Source organism: Diabrotica undecimpunctata, chromosome 8, assembly GCF_040954645.1.
Source record: "Diabrotica undecimpunctata isolate CICGRU chromosome 8, icDiaUnde3, whole genome shotgun sequence".
Taxonomy (NCBI): Eukaryota; Metazoa; Arthropoda; class Insecta; order Coleoptera; family Chrysomelidae; genus Diabrotica; species Diabrotica undecimpunctata.
Window position 1 is genome coordinate 137183700 of NC_092810.1, and position 19661 is coordinate 137203360.

The 19661-nt window shown below is 32.6% G+C and overlaps 1 protein-coding gene across 1 annotated transcript in view; it reads right to left on the reverse strand.

Moving 5' to 3' along the window:
• The window catches only part of Gprk1 (G protein-coupled receptor kinase 1), a 608846-nt gene that overhangs the window by 64436 nt on the left and 524749 nt on the right, over window positions 1–19661 (reverse strand). The window lies entirely within an intron of this gene.

Sequence of the window (19661 nt, forward strand, 5' to 3'; positions counted from 1 at the left end):
CCTATAGTGCCCATCTTTTGCAAATGTAGTAACTGCATAAAAACTCAAATTATGAGATGTGTTTTAAACGTTTCTATTGGCTATTTTAATAATTATGAACAATTGAAAAATATGCTCACTTTCGAGTTTAATTTGTAATACCGTTTTTGCTTATAACTACTACTAAACCGTATTCATTTTACAAATTTCCAATTGCCAATAGAAGCACGTGAAAGCTAAAAAGGGTCGTACTGATGTGTATCATATGATTTTTTAAAATATTTACTTTTGAAACTGTTAGTGTAAGAATTTCTTGAAATTTAATCATTAGATCACAATTAAACTAAACTCTAAAAAATAACACGACCAGTAAATAACTTAACAATAACTATAACATAAATATAACACAATATATTAACTTAAAAATCAACACGATACAATTTGAATTTAAAATACTGGCATGTTTGGATCTGTAACATGAGAATCTGTCTGGTTTAAGGTAATAAATTATATTTAATAGCCTCTTGACGAATGAGCCGGCGAATATCAACACGTGCTCATGTTTACAGATGGGAATTTGGTAAACGAATGTACTACTACTACTACTTGTCGGTTTATAACGTTCTCCGCCGTTTGCCAAGTTCCAATCGCCACTTAGTCCGGTTGTTCCATAGGCCTTCTTCTATGGACCTCTCTCTCAGTTCTTTAGTTATTCCTTCGCTCCAACTTTTTGTCGGTCTACCTCGTTTTCTCTTTCCTTCTGGTTGCCATTTTAATATTTCTTTTGGTATTCGTTGCTCATCCATTCTTTGTATGTGTCCGAACCAGATAAGTTGTTTTGTTGTTAGATCATCTGTGATTGTTCGTTTGATTCCCATTATTTCTCTAATGCGTTCGTTGGTAATCCTTTCTCTTCTAGATCTTCCTGCGGCTCTTCTCCAAAATTCCATTTCCGTTGTCGCTCTTTTAATATGTTTAAAACCATATCCTCTTCTACTTCTATCTCCATCTGTTCTGTTCTATTGTCTTTGAACAGTTCATTGATGTATTCTGTCCATCTCTTTAATTTTTCGTTAGTATTCAACACAAGTTTCCCATTTGCATCTTTCAGTATTCCCGGTTTTCTTGTTCTATTGTTGTGAGTTAATTCTTTAATTTTTTTATGTGTGTTAAAACTATCATGTCTTTTCTAGTATTCTTCTATTTCTGCGCATTGTTCTTTTAACCATTGTTCTTTCGCTTTCTTAATTCTGTATTTTATTTGTTTATCCACTTTTTTGTACATCTGATTATCTTTCTTTTTATATTGACGTCTTTCTTTCTATATCTGGTTGGTATTATAATTTCTTTTTGACTTTTATCTATTTCTGTCTTTATTTAATAACAATTTTTTATCCGTCTCAGTATTTTGTAGAATTTGTTTTTTAACATTCATGAAACCGTTGTTGATTTCATCTGCCAGGCGTTCCTTTTGACTTTTATCTATTTCTGTCTTTATTAATAACCATTTTTTATCCGTCTCAGTATTTTGTAGAATTTGTTCTTTAACATTCATTAATCCGTTGTTGATTTCATCTGCCAGGCGTTGTCCTTAATTTACTTGTATCGATTTTGTCATTTGTTGTTCTTCGTTTTATTATTTTCATGTTGAGCCTAATTTTGGTCACTACTGGGTTGTGATCTGATCCTATGTCGACACTTGCATAGGTTTTTGCGGATATAATTGCGTTCCTAAATTCGACTCTATTCTCTACCAAAAGTTCTTTGAAATACTCTTCCCATTCTTCAGATTTTACGCTCTGTATTACTTCTTTATTCTTTTCTTTTCTCAATTTTTTTATCAGTTTCCAGCTTTCTGTGCTTCTGGTTCCTCCTAGATAAGTATTTATTTCGTTCGTCTTCTTAGAGATTTTCCTTCGTACTTCTGCTTGTAGCTTCTCATCCAATCTATTTTTGAATAAGTCTTGGGTACTTTCTTCATCTAGGCTCCTGATCTTCCTTCCTTCGTTCCTGTATCTTTTCTGTCTTGTTTATGTCTATATGTGTTTCTCTCTGTTCTCTTCGGATTCAAGTGTATTTTTGAACAGCTACTAAGCTGTTCAAAAAATGCGTCTTTTATGTTGGCTAGTACGTCGTTATTTATTACGTATACGCCCATAATTGTTTTTTTATATCCGTGAAGACACATATTTACTCTAATTAATCTTTCACTTATGGCTTCTCAGGTTGTTATGAACTTTCTTAGTCTTCTGTGAATCATTAAAGAAATTCCCTGTTGAGCTCTACATTCTTTTGGTACTCCACTACAGAAATGGTCATATTTTCCTAGATTTTCAGAACCGATTCCCTTCTTTTTTGTTTCGGTAATGACTATTGCTATGTCTATTTTTAGTTCTGTTAATTCATGTAAGACTTCATTGAGTTTTTTTGATATACCTTAAATGATCCATGTACCAAAAAATCGTGGCCTTTTTCGAAGCTTATGTCGTCTTTTTTGTGCCGTCCTATTCCGAGGCGTGTGATTGGGTTTTTTAACATTTTTATGTTTTTTACAAGTACTGGGGAGTTAGCCCGATGCCTTAACCCCCAACCTAAAGGACCAGGGGTTTGGATTCAGTCTCCCTCTCCTAGACGGATTGCGGGATCTACCGCTAACGGGTTTCGTCCACCCTTTTAATTTTATACGAACCCTCAAATCGGGGATCCCCACTTCCGCCATACACACCGTACCCAAGATGTTCTTCTCCGCCGTGGATACCGTTATGGTCTTCATCCGTGACCCTGGACAAGGGACCCTAAGCAGGTAATATTTTCCCGGGTAAGGAAACTCCTGGAATATGCGGAGGGCATGGATTGATTCACTTTCCCTGGTAGGACTGTCCAAAGGAGTTCCTACCCGCTACCCATCAATTCAGTTCCCAAAATAATTCAATCGATCTAAATTACCATCTTATTTGTGTTTAGTACCATTAAGCAAAGGACAAGGTTTACTCGCTTCTCATGTAGGAGGCTATTAAGTATCACGACATTTATTTATACATTTATTTATAATAATAAAAAACTGGGCTACTGTTAGGTAAGTAATGTAACAGGTAGGTAGAAGCAAATGTTACCAAATATAATGAAATACAATCAGTAGAATAGGGTATAACAGTTAATTTTTTTTATTAAATTCCGACTTCCAGACCGTAAGCTGTTTTTAAAATTTTGATTATGTTTAAAACCTATTTTGAAAAGGAGCTTTTCCATCTGGATTTTAAAACATTAATTAATGAAAATTTATAAATTTTCTTTTTTTTTAAAAGAGAGAAAACCACAAAGGACAGAACTTATTAAAAAATAAGTACTTATCTGAATTAAATATTTTTTAAATATATCGGGAAAACGATTGTAAGTGAATGAAAATTGAAAACAATAAGTATTTTGTTTCATAATATTTATTTTTAGATTTCTGCAAAGTATTGATCGAGTCTAACCAATTTACTTAACTTATCCAATTTCAGCTAATGTTTTGAGTGTGGTCGCCAATAGGTTTCTGGAATCGTTAATGTTGCGAATAGATAAAAACGATAAACTGATGATTTAATGGCTGTATCGTCTACGTGATGAAGCTATAATCTACTTAATCTCATTGTTTTTATGTTTTGTTGCTCAAGGCTATTAAAGGTAAAGACTTAATAAAAAACAAATACAGTGAAAAAGTTATTAGCTATCGTAGATTCATAATATTTCGTTATACTATTTGTCAACGTTAGAAAATGTGCTAAAAATGTGCTGTTTCAAAAAGGTTTGGTCAGAATTTAAAAATATTTTGTTGGCTAATATGACAAATTCATACTACCTACAGCTAATAGTCTATATTATCATGGAATTGCTAGTAAGATTGGTACTTTCAAAAAATCTATTTCAGGCTTAAAAGAAATTAAATCAAATTCTTTCTTCAACCCGTTTTTTTTTAAACTTTTAGAGTTTTTTAAATTTTGCAAAAGTTTTGTACTTTTTGAACAACGGAATCCCTCTTTTGTAGTGCTATTTTTTAAATTCTGAACATAGTTTTTGAAGATTCCTATGTAAATTGAAAGCGCTCAGCTAAGAATTACTTTACGCACTTTTAAAGCACTCTTCTTTTCAAGTCATTCATAGTTTTAATAGCCGATAATTAACTTAAAAGATTCTGCAGCTCGTGGTCCTTGTTTTGTCCTCCAACATGCAGGATGTGAAGATGACTTTGTTAATGGAGCAGTACTGACTTTTCTGGCAAAGAAAAACATCCATAACGAAATGGATGTTCCACTCTTTGAAAATTGGTTCATCATCATCATCATCATCATCCAGCCCCATTTTCACATCCATTGTTGGATATAGGCCTCCTCCAAACGTCTCCAGTTCTCTCTATCTCTAGCTGCTGCAATCCAGTTTGTTTCTATTCTCCTTAGGTCGTCGGTCCATCGGGTGGGTGGTCTGCCTCGACTTCGCTTGTCGGCTCTTGGTCTCCACTCCAATAATCTCTTCATCCATCTTCCGTCTTCCATTCTAGCAACATGTCCAGCCCACCTCCACTTTTGTTTATTGATTCGCAGTATAATATCGTCTACGCCAGTTCGTCGGCGTATCTCCTCATTTCTCACGCGATCTTTCAAGGTCAGGCCCAGCATTGATCTCTCCATTCGCCTGTGTGTTGCCCTCAGTTTTTCGGCAGTAGCTTTCGTTAAAGTTAGGGTCTCTGCTCCGTAGGTCAAGACTGGTAAGATGCATTGGCTAGATGCCTTCCTTTTCAGGTGAATTGGGGTATTTGTTTTAAAAATGTCTCTCATCCTTCCATATGCCGCCCATCCCAACGTGATTCGTCTATTTAGCTCGCAGGTTTGGTTGTCTCTGGTTATTCTAATTTCATGACCCAAGTATGTGTATTTATCGATTAATTCTACCTTGTTGTTATTGATCTGTATCTCTTCGCTGGGAACCATATTGGTCATCATTTTGGTTTTCTCGAAACTTATCTCCAGCCCAGTTTCTTGTAGTATGTCAAAATTGGTTCAAACATAACCTAATTCCTAATTTCCCAGAAAAAACCATTGTGGCGATGGATAATGCTTCTTATCATAGCAGGAAATTGGACAACCTATCACTGCTTCCAATAAAGAAGAAACAAAAACATAGCTTCTACCGAAAGATATATTTTTTGAAGAAAATTATTTAGAAACAGAACTGAACAGAAACAGAACAACACAATTTAAAAATTCTCGGACTTCTGCCCTATCGCTGTGAGCTCAACCCCATAGAGTTGGTATGGAGCGAAGTGAAAAGATATAATGCCGCACACAACAAAACTTTTAAAGAAAAAGAATACTCACAACGTATACGTACTCACAAGATACCCAAGAAAAAGGAAAAATTATATAAAAAACGGGAATAGGAGAAGAAATGGACATTTCGAGACACAACAACATGATGGATGGTGATATTCAACCAATTAGTGACACAAACGAAGCTAATGAAGAGTATCGTAAGTTATTATGTTTAATTTATAATTAAAAAATATCTTATTTACTCGGTAGTTTTATTTATTAAAAATAGTTTATATTTCTCCATTATATTATAAAACAAATGCAACAAACAACTTTCGTACAAATTTATTAGTCAGGTGTAAAAATACAAAACATTTATAGTGTCGAAGATTTGGGCTATTTTATTATTAGTCAATTTTCAAAACAATAATTCAACCTCGCAAGGGGTTTAAGGTTGATCTGTACCCTATATTAATTTGTTTCTGATCCTAGAGATGGCTCTACGGCTGGATGCTGCTGTGGTAAATTTTTTAACTTAATTGTAGATTTCTATATGATGACTCTGTAATATTTTAAAATCCTAACCATAAATTACAGTTTTCTATCGTTATATCCAGTGGTTGAGTTGCCAAGTTGTGTAGACAGTAATTTTATCAAATACGCTTTACCATAAAGCGGATATCTTTATTACTATAGTAGAGCAAATAAGAGAAGATATCTGTTACATCTTTATGTATAATATTTTACTGCTGTGCTGTGTCAGTCGAAATATAATATATGCTATTCATACAGTGAATTTATTAACAAACATGTTTTAAAGATTTTTGTTTAATTTTTTGTGACGTATAATGTAGGTTTATCAAATAATCAGAGTTACACCTTTGCAGGAACATTTGTTATTAGAAAAATAAGGTTCCATACAAACATCTCATTGTGATCATGAAAATTATTCATGTTATGTAAATACTGCCATCGACAGAGAAATTATGTAGGTACTTAGGCTGCGATATCTGTGAATATCGTATTACCATCAAAATAGTTGTCATCATATACATATTACATTTTTGTTGCTAGTTAAAAATTAAATAATCTGGTATTATTTAATATACAGGGTGGTCCTTAAGTAATTGTACAAACAGAAACCGTAGATTCTGCACTTTAAAATATTACGATTTAAGCCAACTTGCTTTAATAAAATGTTGATATTAAGAAAGATACAGGGTGTTAAAGTGGAAATGTAAAATTTTATTTTTCGCTATAACTTTTATGTTTGTAAATGTTTTTGGACAGAAATTTACAGTTGAACGCTTTTAAGTAGGATAAATTAAAATTTTATACTTACTTTACTGTAACTAATAGAGGGCGCCACATATGCCACATGTGTGGCATAAATTTGCGCTTAACTTTTTTGCTCTTTAAGTTAGCTCTACTTATCTTAAAAAATATCAAAGATACATTATTTTTACAAAGAAAAGGTATACTTGTTAGTAGCCTGAAAATTCAACCATTTTCGAGATAAATGCATTTTATAAGTCAGCTGCACAATAATTCTTAGTTTGATATTTGTGCAGTAAAACACTGAATACCTGTAGATAAGCATAATTCATAGTTTATTCTTATTAAAACAACTCAAAGATGATAATGTAACATCACAAAATGCTTTGTTATGCGTGGTAAATGTCTTATTGGAGAAAATATATTTCATCTTCATCTTTAGGTGCCGTATTCAGACGTTGGCCGTCATCATGTTTACAATTTCCCTTTGCTATCGCTTCTTAACTTTCTATAATGGCGTTGTATTACTTTTTCTATATTGTAAAATGCTAAAAACCCAAAATATGTGGTTTATGCAAGATGGTACACCACCACATTCTAGAGAGAAGGCCGTTAGAATATACTTAAATACAACTTTTCTGAACGTTGGATTGGTCGTGGTAGTCATATTCCTTGACACTGTGGTGAGATATTGTTATAATTATTTAATTCATAAAAAATCCGAGAAGAATACTTATTATTAACTACGTAAATTGTTCACCCATTTTTATTAGGACAAATAGAAACTAGAGCACAGGTATTGAATAACACATATGTGTCCTGTTTCATAATACTTTTGCTACAAATCTAACCTGAAAGACCCAGCATTTTTACAAAAACATCATCGTTGTCCTAATAACCGATATTGTTATAAATATAGTATACACACAGGCAATTTAGTTCAGCCTAATATTAGTTCGTTAGTAAATCATAATAGTCCATTTGTTCGAGATGTAATTATAGTTACTCGTAAGCTGTAACGTAATCATATAAATAAGTAATGTCATCGATAGGTTATTCCGTGTGTCGATAAGTAACCAATGAACGAGATACATCACAGTTTAATACATTATTTAACTTCTGCCACAAATAAGATGTAGTTCCATAATATACCATAAGATTTGGATATGTATCCAAAATAATATATTCATCCATTATACAGTATAGCCACCACGTAGCCCCGAATTTAATCCGCTTGATTTTGGTGTATGGGGCGCATTAAAACAACATGTCTATAAGAATGCCATAAACATTCGCAACCAACTACGGGAAGAAATAAATACTGCAGCAGTTTCTTTAGAACCAATGATGCTATTTAATATGAGACGATCTTTTATGGAATATATTGACAAATGAATTAAAGAAAATGGAGGACATATCGAACACTTACTTTAGCAAAAAGTTATGTTATTTAGTTTAACTATTTCTTAATTTGGTTTGTAAACAAAATGTTTTGATTATGACTTTAATTTAACATAAAACGTAAAATGTTTGGTGTAAAATCCAATTATTCTGTTATTTTGTCAAATCCTATTATTAATTATCCTGCTGATATATTTATTTTATTTAATATTTCGTTAACTATTAACTTTAGTTAAAGGTATTTTATACCAAAATTCAGAAGTATTAATGTTTTTGTCTATTTTTTCTTCTTTGCCTGGAGTAATTGCCTTAGATCAGAATTATGCAGCTGATTTTTAAAATGCGATTATCTCAAAAACTGTTAAGTTTTAAAGTTATTAACAAGTATACCTTTTTTTTTGTTAAAATAATGTATCTTTAATATTTTTTATCCCAAATACAGGTAAATTAAAGAGCAAAAAAGTTAAGTGCAAATTTATACCACATATGTGACATAAGTAGCGCCCTCTATCAGTTACATTAAAGTGTGCATCAAATTATAATTTCTCATATTTAAAAGTACCCAGTTGTAAATTTTTATACTTAAATGTTTACAAACATAAAAGTTATAGCGAAAAAAATTTTAAATTTGCACTTTAACACTCTGTATCTTTCTTAATATCAACATTTTATTAAAGCAATTTGGCTTAAATCGTAATATTTTACGTAAAGTGTAGAATCTACTGTTTCTTTTTGTACAATTACTAAGAACCACCCTGTATTAGTGGGAATTACATTTAGGTAAATCGTCAATCGTCAAAAATGTTATTTAAAACAAGTGAGCATGTCTTCCTTTTGGTCTGTTCATTACTAGTTTCAGGTTTGTTATCAACCTAATTAGTGCGTCTTTTTCTCTTCTTTGTATGTGTCCAAATCATCTCAGTCTTTGTGCATTAATAAATTTTACTGTCTTCCCCTTTGGTTATATTTCTATTTCTTATTTCATGCTACATTAGTCTTCTATATTCTCCTTGTTCTGTCTTTATTGAGTCGTGTTTTCTCATAATTTTTCTATCAATAGCTCTTAGTTTTTCTTCATTTTTTATCGTAAGACACACTACTTCCGCTGCGTATGATATCACCGGTCTCATTTCTGCTCTATATATTTTTGTCTTTTTTTGTCTTTAAGTAGCGAGTGATATTTTCAAAACACCCCGATCTTTTAGCCCCACATGCAGTACACCTAAAAACGAATTGAGAATTTAAACCCATGGCTACTTCTTTGTCAAATGATAAGTATCCAGTTTTTTTTATATGGCATTCATGACCCTCTAAGGATCTCACTTCGGCTATAAAGTGGCTGATAACGACTATTCTTCTTCCAAAAAGATTATTTAGTTTATTTTCGTACGCACCCGGTACTCGTACTACTTCAATTTCCAAATCTTATCTGTATTAGAATATAATGATGCATAAGATACCCATTTAAAAAAATAATAACCGATAAAAGCAGAAACACATATATCACAAAAAATGATGGAGTCGAAGAAAGCTGGGTAAAAATGAAGTCTAATATCTTAGCCTCGGCCAAGGAAATTCTTGGCGAAAGAAATATAAATAAAAAATAAATCGTTCCCAAGGTGAAGAACTCCACGATTTGTACAGAAGTGAAGGAAAAATATAAAGAAAAGAAAAAAGCTTACCTAAAATACATGTCAACCAAAACACAAGAGGAATATCATAATTACAAGACAATTAGAAACGAAACACATGCACATGTAAGACAAATAAAAAATGATCACTGGGAACGCTTTTCAAAAGAAATGGAACACGATTTTTACAGTCTGCAAAAAGAAATACTGCGCTTCATAAGATGCCAAAGAACGGAGGTAAAGGAAGTAATAGAACCAAAACACACAGAAAAAGATACGTAAATTGACTACCTAAAAAAGTTCTATACAGAGGAAAAACAAACGAACCTAGAACCGGAAACACCAGAAATTACCAAAAATAAAGAACTTAATATAAATTACAGTACAGGAAGTTCGGAAAATAGTTGAAAACCTGAAGAACAGAAAAGCAGCAGGTAAAGACGGGGTACCAAACGAATTACTGAAATATTGTGGAGCCGCAATGACAGAACAATTAACAGAATTAATTAATAAAATTATAAAACACAATAAAATACCGGAAGAACGGGCGAACTAATTCTACTATTCATAAAAGGAGATAAAAAACAGCCAGCAAACTACAGAAGTATAAACTTGTTAAATACTACGCTAAAACTTACAACTAAAAGTTTACAAGTGCTAATAAATAAGAGGATAAGTTTAGCAGATAAACAACATGGTTTTCATAGTAGAAGATCGTATATAGATGCAATATTCGTTATAAAACAAATTACTGAGAAATAGATATACTACTTGTAGATTGTAAATTTATAACGTCGTACTTTCAAAACAATAGTTACTGTAATATTCTGTAAGTTTCAGCTTGGCCAGTTCAAAATTCTTATTAAATTTTGTTGTAATCTGCCACAGTGTTATACAAAGTAATTGATATGGCAACCCTGTTACCTATTAGCATGACGTTTCGTTTGAAGCGTGTCGATGTTGATAGTAATGCTATCTATAGATGATAAATATTACCGATGTTTCAGATGGAGTAATCTCTCTACAACACAATTTGATGGCGGCAGTTCAAGATATAATTCTTGTTTAACGAGATTTTTCATGTTTAGGAAACACTATTCAACGTTTTATTGCAAATATTTTCCACTTGTATAGTTTTATATATGTTGTTATTAAAATTTTTTCCGGTTTCTTACCGGTTGCTTTATTGTACATTATTTTTTCCCATTGTGACAAAACTGTAAATTCAAAAGGTTTCAAAATTTCATAAGTATTTCTTAGGATTATATCTTTATGCTGTAAAAAAATTGTATGTTTGGTTTTCCTGCTTTATACTTGGAAAAAAATAGGTTTTTTGAGTTTTTTCGAAAACGAAAACAAAGTTTTCTCAAAATTTGTCAAAATACTTCTAGTTATCACATATACCTTCACAAATTTTTTGAATGTGTAGTTTGTCTTTTGGAGGGTGCAGATCAACCTTTAAAAATGATTTGGTATGGTTGAGATTTTTACATATTGAATTATTGTTTTCAAAATTTCAACATAAAATAGTCTGAAACTTCAACACTATAAATGTTTTTTTAATACATTTTTTTTTGTTGACTTGAAAAAATAATTATTCAGTACCGTCAGAAAATTATTAATTGTTTGATGACCGGTGAGAAAAAAAGCAAATGAAAGTATTAGGCAGATACTTGTAGAGGATTATCACTATTAACTGCTGTGGAATACAAAAGGAGGATTTATTTATGATAATTCACAGAATGGACGAAATATGGCAAACTCGCTTGCAATTTACAGCCACACTGATTGTGTTTGAAACGCACTATAGGTACATGAAATTATGCCTGTTTATTAGCATATAATTATTTCTCAATGTATTATATTTTGGTATTTTATTTGGAAAATACCATTTACAATTGCTAATTTAAAAATCCATTTTATTAAATTGATCAACACCCAGAACTGAATAATCCCTTTGTACAATCAAAATAGTCTCTGTTCCGGTAAAACGTATTAGAAAGGTATTATTGTTTTTGTCTCACAAATAGCTTTAGTTTTATGTTACTGATCGTTTTTCAATTTTTTACTATATATTCAAAACTATTTGAAAAGTAAAAAGTTACCTTTATTCATTTTAAGTGGTAGTTGTATTTAAAAAATAGTGCACTCCACTGTCAGTTACCCAGACCAATCACCTACTTTAAAGGCGGTTCTTATACAAGTGCTAGATGCACCAGGATATGCAAATTAGTTCAGTGTGATGTTCAGGTGTTTTGAGATTTTCGTCTTTTATCATTATCATCATTGCCGACATTGCCCATATTTAAAATTCTAACAATGAGTTTTCTTTATCGATACTTATGATCAGAATTTCCTTAAAGCTCTACTCATAACTAGTTAAAGTTTATAGAGCTATAAACCAAACTTTGCATCAATATTGGAAAGTTTGTATTACAAGTTTTACAGAATCCAAACAAAACCATTACAAAGTTTTAATTTCAAAGGCCCATTTAGATTTTAATACATAAAAGAGAGCTCATCAAGTTCGTTAACTATAAAAACAAGAAAAAAACCGAACACCCAAAAAATCAATCTTAACTAGTTTATCCAGAGTTGCAACTCTCGAACAGAAGATGTGTCTCGTAATATTATAGTGTAACTAGTTTTATACTTTTCAAGTAAAATAACAAACTTCAAGAGATTCGCGTCCCAGGGGATTTATTGCGTTGTCGGAAAACTGTGTCAAAAGATAAAACTTAACTAGTGTGTCTTCTTACTTGGTCCAATTTCATTTCTTGTCTTGATATTTTAAGCTTTCACGTACTCGTAAATAAAACAAGCCGACAGATAGGGAAGACAAATAAATAGTTTGTTTAGATTGCGATGTTTATTGTATTACAAATATATAGATTTATAGGGGTATAATGGCACCCATTGTAAAAGGAAGAAAATATAACAAAAATTAAAGGAAACATAATTTAAGGGCGATCTGAGGTCGGCAAGTGGAAGCGGGTGAGTTTATAAGAGTAAGAAACGGTTTATTACGATTTCTGGCAAGTCCAATGGAAAAGTAGGTAATTAGAACATCTACAACTTTTGTACTTAGAGTGAAAGCCGAATAAAGTTGCGTTCACGTCATCATTGTGAACATTTGCAGCGTTGTCAGATGGTTCATGAAAAAGGTGAAGGTAGCAAATTTCACACTATATTAAATGAAATTTGAAAATGAGTGTTTTTTTTCATTTGTTTTTTGTTAATTATATTCATGAATAGATTTCACAAAGTACGGAATTCCACAATAAAAGTGGTAAGGTTATTACTGAGTTACCAAACAATAAATATAATCAAAATAAAACCACAAGCAATAAAATAAAATATTTTTTAATAATGAATGTATTTTCAAAGACAAAACATAACATTAAAAAACCAACATCAACGAACTAAATATTTTCTGAATCTGATTTCACATTAGTGTCACTCTTTTCACTATTAACTTTTATTACTATTGGACTAATTTCTTGACGATCAAATATTCTTTCTCTCTCATACCATTTAAATATTTCTCTTTCAGTATAATTGATAGCGTTTTTCCACATATCAGAAGTAATCATGTAAAGTACCTCATGCCACATGTTTAGGCAGTTGTTAGCGCTGTTACCATCTCTACCAATGTGCCTATTTTAATATGTGCCTATGTAATAATTTTTTGCGATGCCCCAAATTAATTCAATAGGATTAAAGATACAATGGCAACGAGGAAGACGTAAAACTTTGTGTCCATACCGTTCTGTTATATCGTCCACTATATACTTGGTTTGTGGTTTATTTCTAAAAAAATGTTTAAAATAAACGACATTTATATGTAAGATTATATCTGTATATTTACTGAGAAACGATTCAAAACAGTTCTGTTTTGAACATCATATGGGAATAGGGAATTTTTTTCTGTCAACCACTCGTCAATAGCACTTTTTGACCATCCTGTATTCGGAGTTTTATGCAATAACATACTGTGATAAGGTGCATTAGTAAGTACAATAATTAGAGAAGGATTCTCTAAGTTTTGCAGCAACTGATATTCAAACCATTTCAAGAAATTTGTCTGGTTCATTTCCCCATGATAATCTCTAAGTTGAGTTTTTGAACAAAATATTGCTTCAGCACCCTCTATAAATCCGGTTTTATTTCCAGCATGGAGTATAATATAACTGCAATGATATTATTTAAATGTTCATATAATAACTTATGTTAATACGACAAACTTTTTGCCATCCATTTTAGTGGTTTTAACACTCTTTATATTTTCATTTTGCCAAGAATGACCAATGATCCCATTTTGAAATATCCAAGTTCCATCGAGAAACACGAATTGGTATATACCTTCATCCTTCGCTTCTTTATAAGTTCTCAAGAATTGTACTCTTTTACAAACAACGTTAGGTAATTCCATAACTCCTCGTCGTGGATTATCCTTCATCCACTCAAACCCAAGTTCTTTGAGCAATCTTTTTAAAGAAGTGGTACTACCATTAAATCATTCTTTATCTTTCAGTTGGGACCACAATGATTGAACCGTTACGTGCTGTTCTAAAAGCATACAGAAATAAAATTATGTTAAATGTATATTTGTTAGGTGTAGTAAAGGTGTAGTAAAAGGGTGTAGTAAAGGTGAACGATATAGAAACAAATAATATACCGATTGCGAGAGGGGTTAGGCAAGGATGCGTCTTGTCTCCGACGCTTTTCAACGTGTACTCACAGGTCATATTCAGAAAAGCCTTATGGGAAATAAAAGAGGGAATAAGAATTGGTGGAGAAATCATAAACACCATGAGATTTGCAGATGACACGGTAATTATGGCTGAGAGTATAGAAGATCTACAAACTTTACTAGATGCAATAAATAGTGAATGCATTCAAATGGGACTTGACATCAACACAGATAAGACCAAATTTATGATAATATCAAGGAGTCCAATAAATAATGAACAACTAACTCTTGGTGGACAGCAAATAGAGAGAGTGACAAAATATAAATATCTGGGAGCTTACATCAACACAGAATTAGATCCAGACCAAGAGATCCGGGTACGAATAGAAATGGCAAGGGCAGCGTTCTTAAAATTCAAACAATTGTTCTGTGACAAAAATCTGAATATTGCGCTGAGACTGAGGTTTGTTGAATGTTACGTCTGGTCGCAACTATTGTACGGGGTAGAAACATGGACACTAAAAGCGCAAATAGTTAAAAAATTGAAGCCTTTGAACTTTGGATATACCGGAGAATGTTGAGAATCCCATGGACTGCCAGGGTCACCAATGAGGAAGTGCTGAGAAGAATGGGTCGAGACAAAAAATTGTTGAGAACGATAAAAGTACGCAAGACTGCATACCTTGGACACATACTAAGAAATAATAAATATACCCTTCTGCAGGTCATCATGCAGGGTAGAGTCGATGGCAAAAAGGGAATAGGTAGAAAGAGGAAGTCATGGCTGCGAAATATTCGAGACTGGACAAACATGACTGTAGACGAATTATTCCACGTTGCAAAAGACAGAGAAGCTTTTAAAAATGTGGTCGCCAACCTCCGTTAATGGGGATGGCATAGGAAGAAGAAGAAGATACTTACTTCTCTGGTACATATTGTAAATGGTATCACGAATAGAGCTTGTATTTAAAGTTGTTGTATTTGTTACTTGTTTATTAGTGCAACGCTTTTTCTTTGGTGACTCGAACTGTTCACTTTTTTTCTGCATTTGACATAATATGCTGCTTACTGTTCTTACACTGATTTTTAAAGCAGCAGCTACACGCTAAAATAATACAAATTTTTGTAAAGTAAAGTAATGATATTTTATTCGCATATTACCTCTTGCTCAGCGTTTAAGGGTAACAAAGGACCATTATTATTCCTTTCTTCTTTAAAAAATAGTTAACTAATGAAGCCACAAGTTCTTTGCATCGACTGTTCAGCTGTTTAGGCATTTTGACAAATAAATAAATTACTTAATACTTTATAAGTTGTAGGATCTTTTTTAAATTATATATATATATATATATATATATATATATATATATATATATATATATATATATATATATATATATATATAAATTATATCAGATAATAATAGGCGTAACTTTGAATTTAAAATTTTTATTTTTTCGGTATTACAGTGTTGTTTATAACGATATTGTGTTTTTAGTTTTTATAACTTCTTTAGTTTCAGAGAATCGCATTAAAAGTTTTTAAATCCACAACCTTGAAGACTGATTTAATTAAGATTTGTTTGACAAGCATTAGAATGAATACTGAATAAATCTTGTTTTTAGAGTTAATGTCAGTGTCAGCAATGTCAGCATCAACCATCTTTGATGATACTGTACTGATAGCACCATCGTCCATGTGATGACCTCAAAATCATCTACCTCTAACAACAGCATTTCAAGCTTTGTTATTCGAACCAGTAAATCAGAAAAGAATAAGTTGGATCTCCAAATATCCCGATATTTATATGCAACAAATACATTATTTTGTGCAGTTGAACATTCCGAATTTAAAAAGACAATAAATGCATTACGTCCTTGATATAAGCCAGTACAAAGATAGTACATGATAGTACAAACATACAACATTAAAAACGTGTTTGTTTAGCGCTTTACGGCTGGAGCAACGTTCATAATGAACCTGTAACATCTGATAGATCACATTGATACGAGTGGAAATAGTCACACTTCCGAGTATTTATTAGACCTACTTAAAAACTTAATTAAGAAATGTGAAGAATATAATTGTAACGTAATTAGTATAGTCATAGACAACGCTGCAAATGTGACCAAAATGAGAAGGGATCTGTTTGACGAATTAGACAAGAAAGATATAACTTATGGTTGTTTAGCCCATATATTAAACTTATTTGGTCATGATATAGAAGTGCCAGTAATACACAAAAAATTTCAAATATTTCAGAAATGTACATTTTGCCAACGCAAAATTCCGAGAAGCTGGTGGCTCTGCTCTTATATTGCCTCAGGATGTTCGTTGGAATACTTTATCGGACTGCGTATGCAATTGTGAGACAAACTGTACACTATTATTAAAAACCTGTCTGTTACGACAAATATAAAAAATAGCAGTTTTTAACATTTTGCAGTCCAGAATAAATGAAGACAACAGCACCTTTTTTTTCCAAGTAAATCGAGATTAACGCTTTTACTGTTTGTGCTCCAATTTTAACGGGCATATTTTTCTTTATAAAACTGTAGTTGCTTGGTTTACTTTTCGCAGCTTAAATCCTCTGTGGGCAAGTAGTTTATCGTGTGTAAAATACGAATTTATAATACGAACAATGTTTATAATTTATTGAGGTTTTCAGGAAAAGCGTAAATTTAAAAGAAACAAGAATTTAGAGTAAATTTTATAATGGAATTTCTAGAGCGATATACCACATTCATATTATAATTTAGTGAGGTAGGTCATTTTCAGTTCCGGCATTGTTATACCACATTGTTATACAGTACGTTAAATTATATTATACATATACAGTGGTTGTTTAAAGCGTTAACTGCGTAGATCTTTAATTTATTTTTGTAAAAAAACATGTCTGTTTATACGCCCGCAGAAAAAGTTCAAATAATAAAATGGTTTTATAGTGGTAATTCTGGACAACAGTGTGTAGATTTATTTTCTGTGTTTTTTTTTTTGAGAGGAGACCAATTCCTTGCGTACAGGCAATTCATAATATTGTTAAAAATTTGAGGTAATATTGCCTCAAAAATTGATGAAAATGTCACGCTTAAGAAGTATCTTCAGAAAAAGTTGACCGGGATCACAAATTTGTGTAACAATCGAGGAAAATTCAACACGTTTAAATAGAAGCGTTGCTAGAGAGTTAGATGTTAGCAATGTTACTGGAACGAAAGTATGGAAAAAGCTTCGAAAGTAATCTTCTTTATCCAGAAGATTACTTTCGAAGAATGAAGTTTGTGAAACTCTAATAACGACGGCTAATGATGAACCAAATTTTATTCAAAACATTTTATTCACAGATGAATCTTCCGTTCCGTTAGTAGGGAGACACAATACGTCCATTACGAGGTATTGGGCAAAAACCAGAACAGAAGTGTTGTTAACCGAACTCAACGTCCTCAAAAAGTTAACGTGTGGACTGGCATTTTAGGAGACCACATAATAGGTAAATTTTTTACGGAGGGTAACTTGAATAGTAGAGTATACCTCGATTTGTTACAGAATCATGTTCTTCCCGCTATTCTCAATCTTCCTGATGTAAATCTGGAGAATGTTTGAAGAAATCTTACACTCATGGAGTTCTTTTATTAGCGACATTTAAAAAGCATCATCTACGACTATCCTGAGGCTAGAGCTCAGGATGAATTAAAAATATGGTATTATTAAAAAATCGGATAAGACAAGTTTCCAATTCTGTTACAGCAGAAACTCTTTCCTCTGTCCGCAGAAATTTTTATGACACATTGGGATACTGTTTAGCCGTAGAAGGTCAAATATTTGAATCATTTCTGTAGGGCATAAACAATTATTTCTTATTTTATTAGGAATTATTTTTTATTTTCAATAAGAGTATGTTTTTTGTTTTACTTTTTAAAGAAATGCGCTTTTATTTTTAATTCAACCATAAAAAATATTCACATTATTAAAAACCGATACAAATGCACCGCTTTACAAAGGTCAGTGTATTTTTATCGAGTTTATGTACTCTAAAAAATTAACCGGGCATACGTAATAAAAACAAAATGACGGAGATGTAAACCTCGTAGAAGATCGGGAATTACCATTACCTCGTACTAGGTAATGTTGTCGATATTAGCGCTTTATTTCCTGTGCAATATCTAATCCAAAACTGAACGTACTGTATCTTGGCATCATTCGACTTAACACAGTCCCATCGAAGCTTAATGTCAAATGTCAGTTCATTTAGTTCTGAATTCTCTTTCATAAAAATCACATGTCTTCACATCAACTGCTCTCAGTAAACTCTAAAATTTCTATTAAATGAATTGGAAGGGTGTCGTCATGTCATTGTAATATATACCGACTTGTCCAAGCACCAGACGCGCAGCCCTGATTTCTATACTATCTACTGCGGTACAAATAAACGACAAATAAATGTCGTTTCACAGCAATATGTAAATTTTTGCATACTTTTCGTTTTCGCCTTACACTTTTGTGATCATTGGGCGCTCAAAAACATAATCAATTGTTTTTTAGGTAACACAACACGACCCCACTTCTATCCCAATTTGATCTAGCTCTACACTCAGAAACTCATCATACTAAAGAGTCTTACGTTAAATTAAAAACAGTGATACGAGGGTGAATTGATATAAAACTAGCCTTGATAGAAAAAACAAGTTGGAATTAAATCGATTTATTTCTCAACATAGTCCCTTTTAGCTCGATACACTTAGTAAGACGATGTTCTAATTTTTTTATCACATCCGAATAGTACTTTTGCTTGAGCTCTTCAAAATAGGCCGAAGTTTCAGCGACGACTTCATCATTTGTTGCGAAACGGCGTCCTCCGATCCATTTTTTTAGGTTTGGAAACAGGAAAAAATCGCTGACGGCAAGATCTGGGAAATACGGTGGGTGTTCAACTAATTCATAGCCCAATTCGTGTAATTTTGCCATGGCGACGGCCGATCGGTGAGCCGGTGCATTGTCTTGGTGAAAGAGCACTTTTTTGCGTTCTAAACCGGGGCGTTTTCGACGCAATTCGACATCGAATCGATCCCATAATGCTGCGTAGTACTCATCATTCCTTGTTTTTTCTTTTTCCAAGTAGTCGATGTGGATGATGCCCTTCGCATCCCAGAAAACGATCGCCATCACTTGGATGCCGGCCGAATGTGCACTCTTTGCTTTCTTCGGCGGCCCTTCGCCGCGTTTGCGCCACTGTTTCGACTGTTCTTTGGTTTCCGGTGTGTAATAATGCACCCAGGTTTCATCAACGGTGATAAATCGGCGCCGTATCATCGCCAAAAGCGTCTCCGAAGTGGTCACACGTTTTTGCATTTGATCGATTGTCAGCAACCGCGGCACCCATCACGCGGATATCTTTTT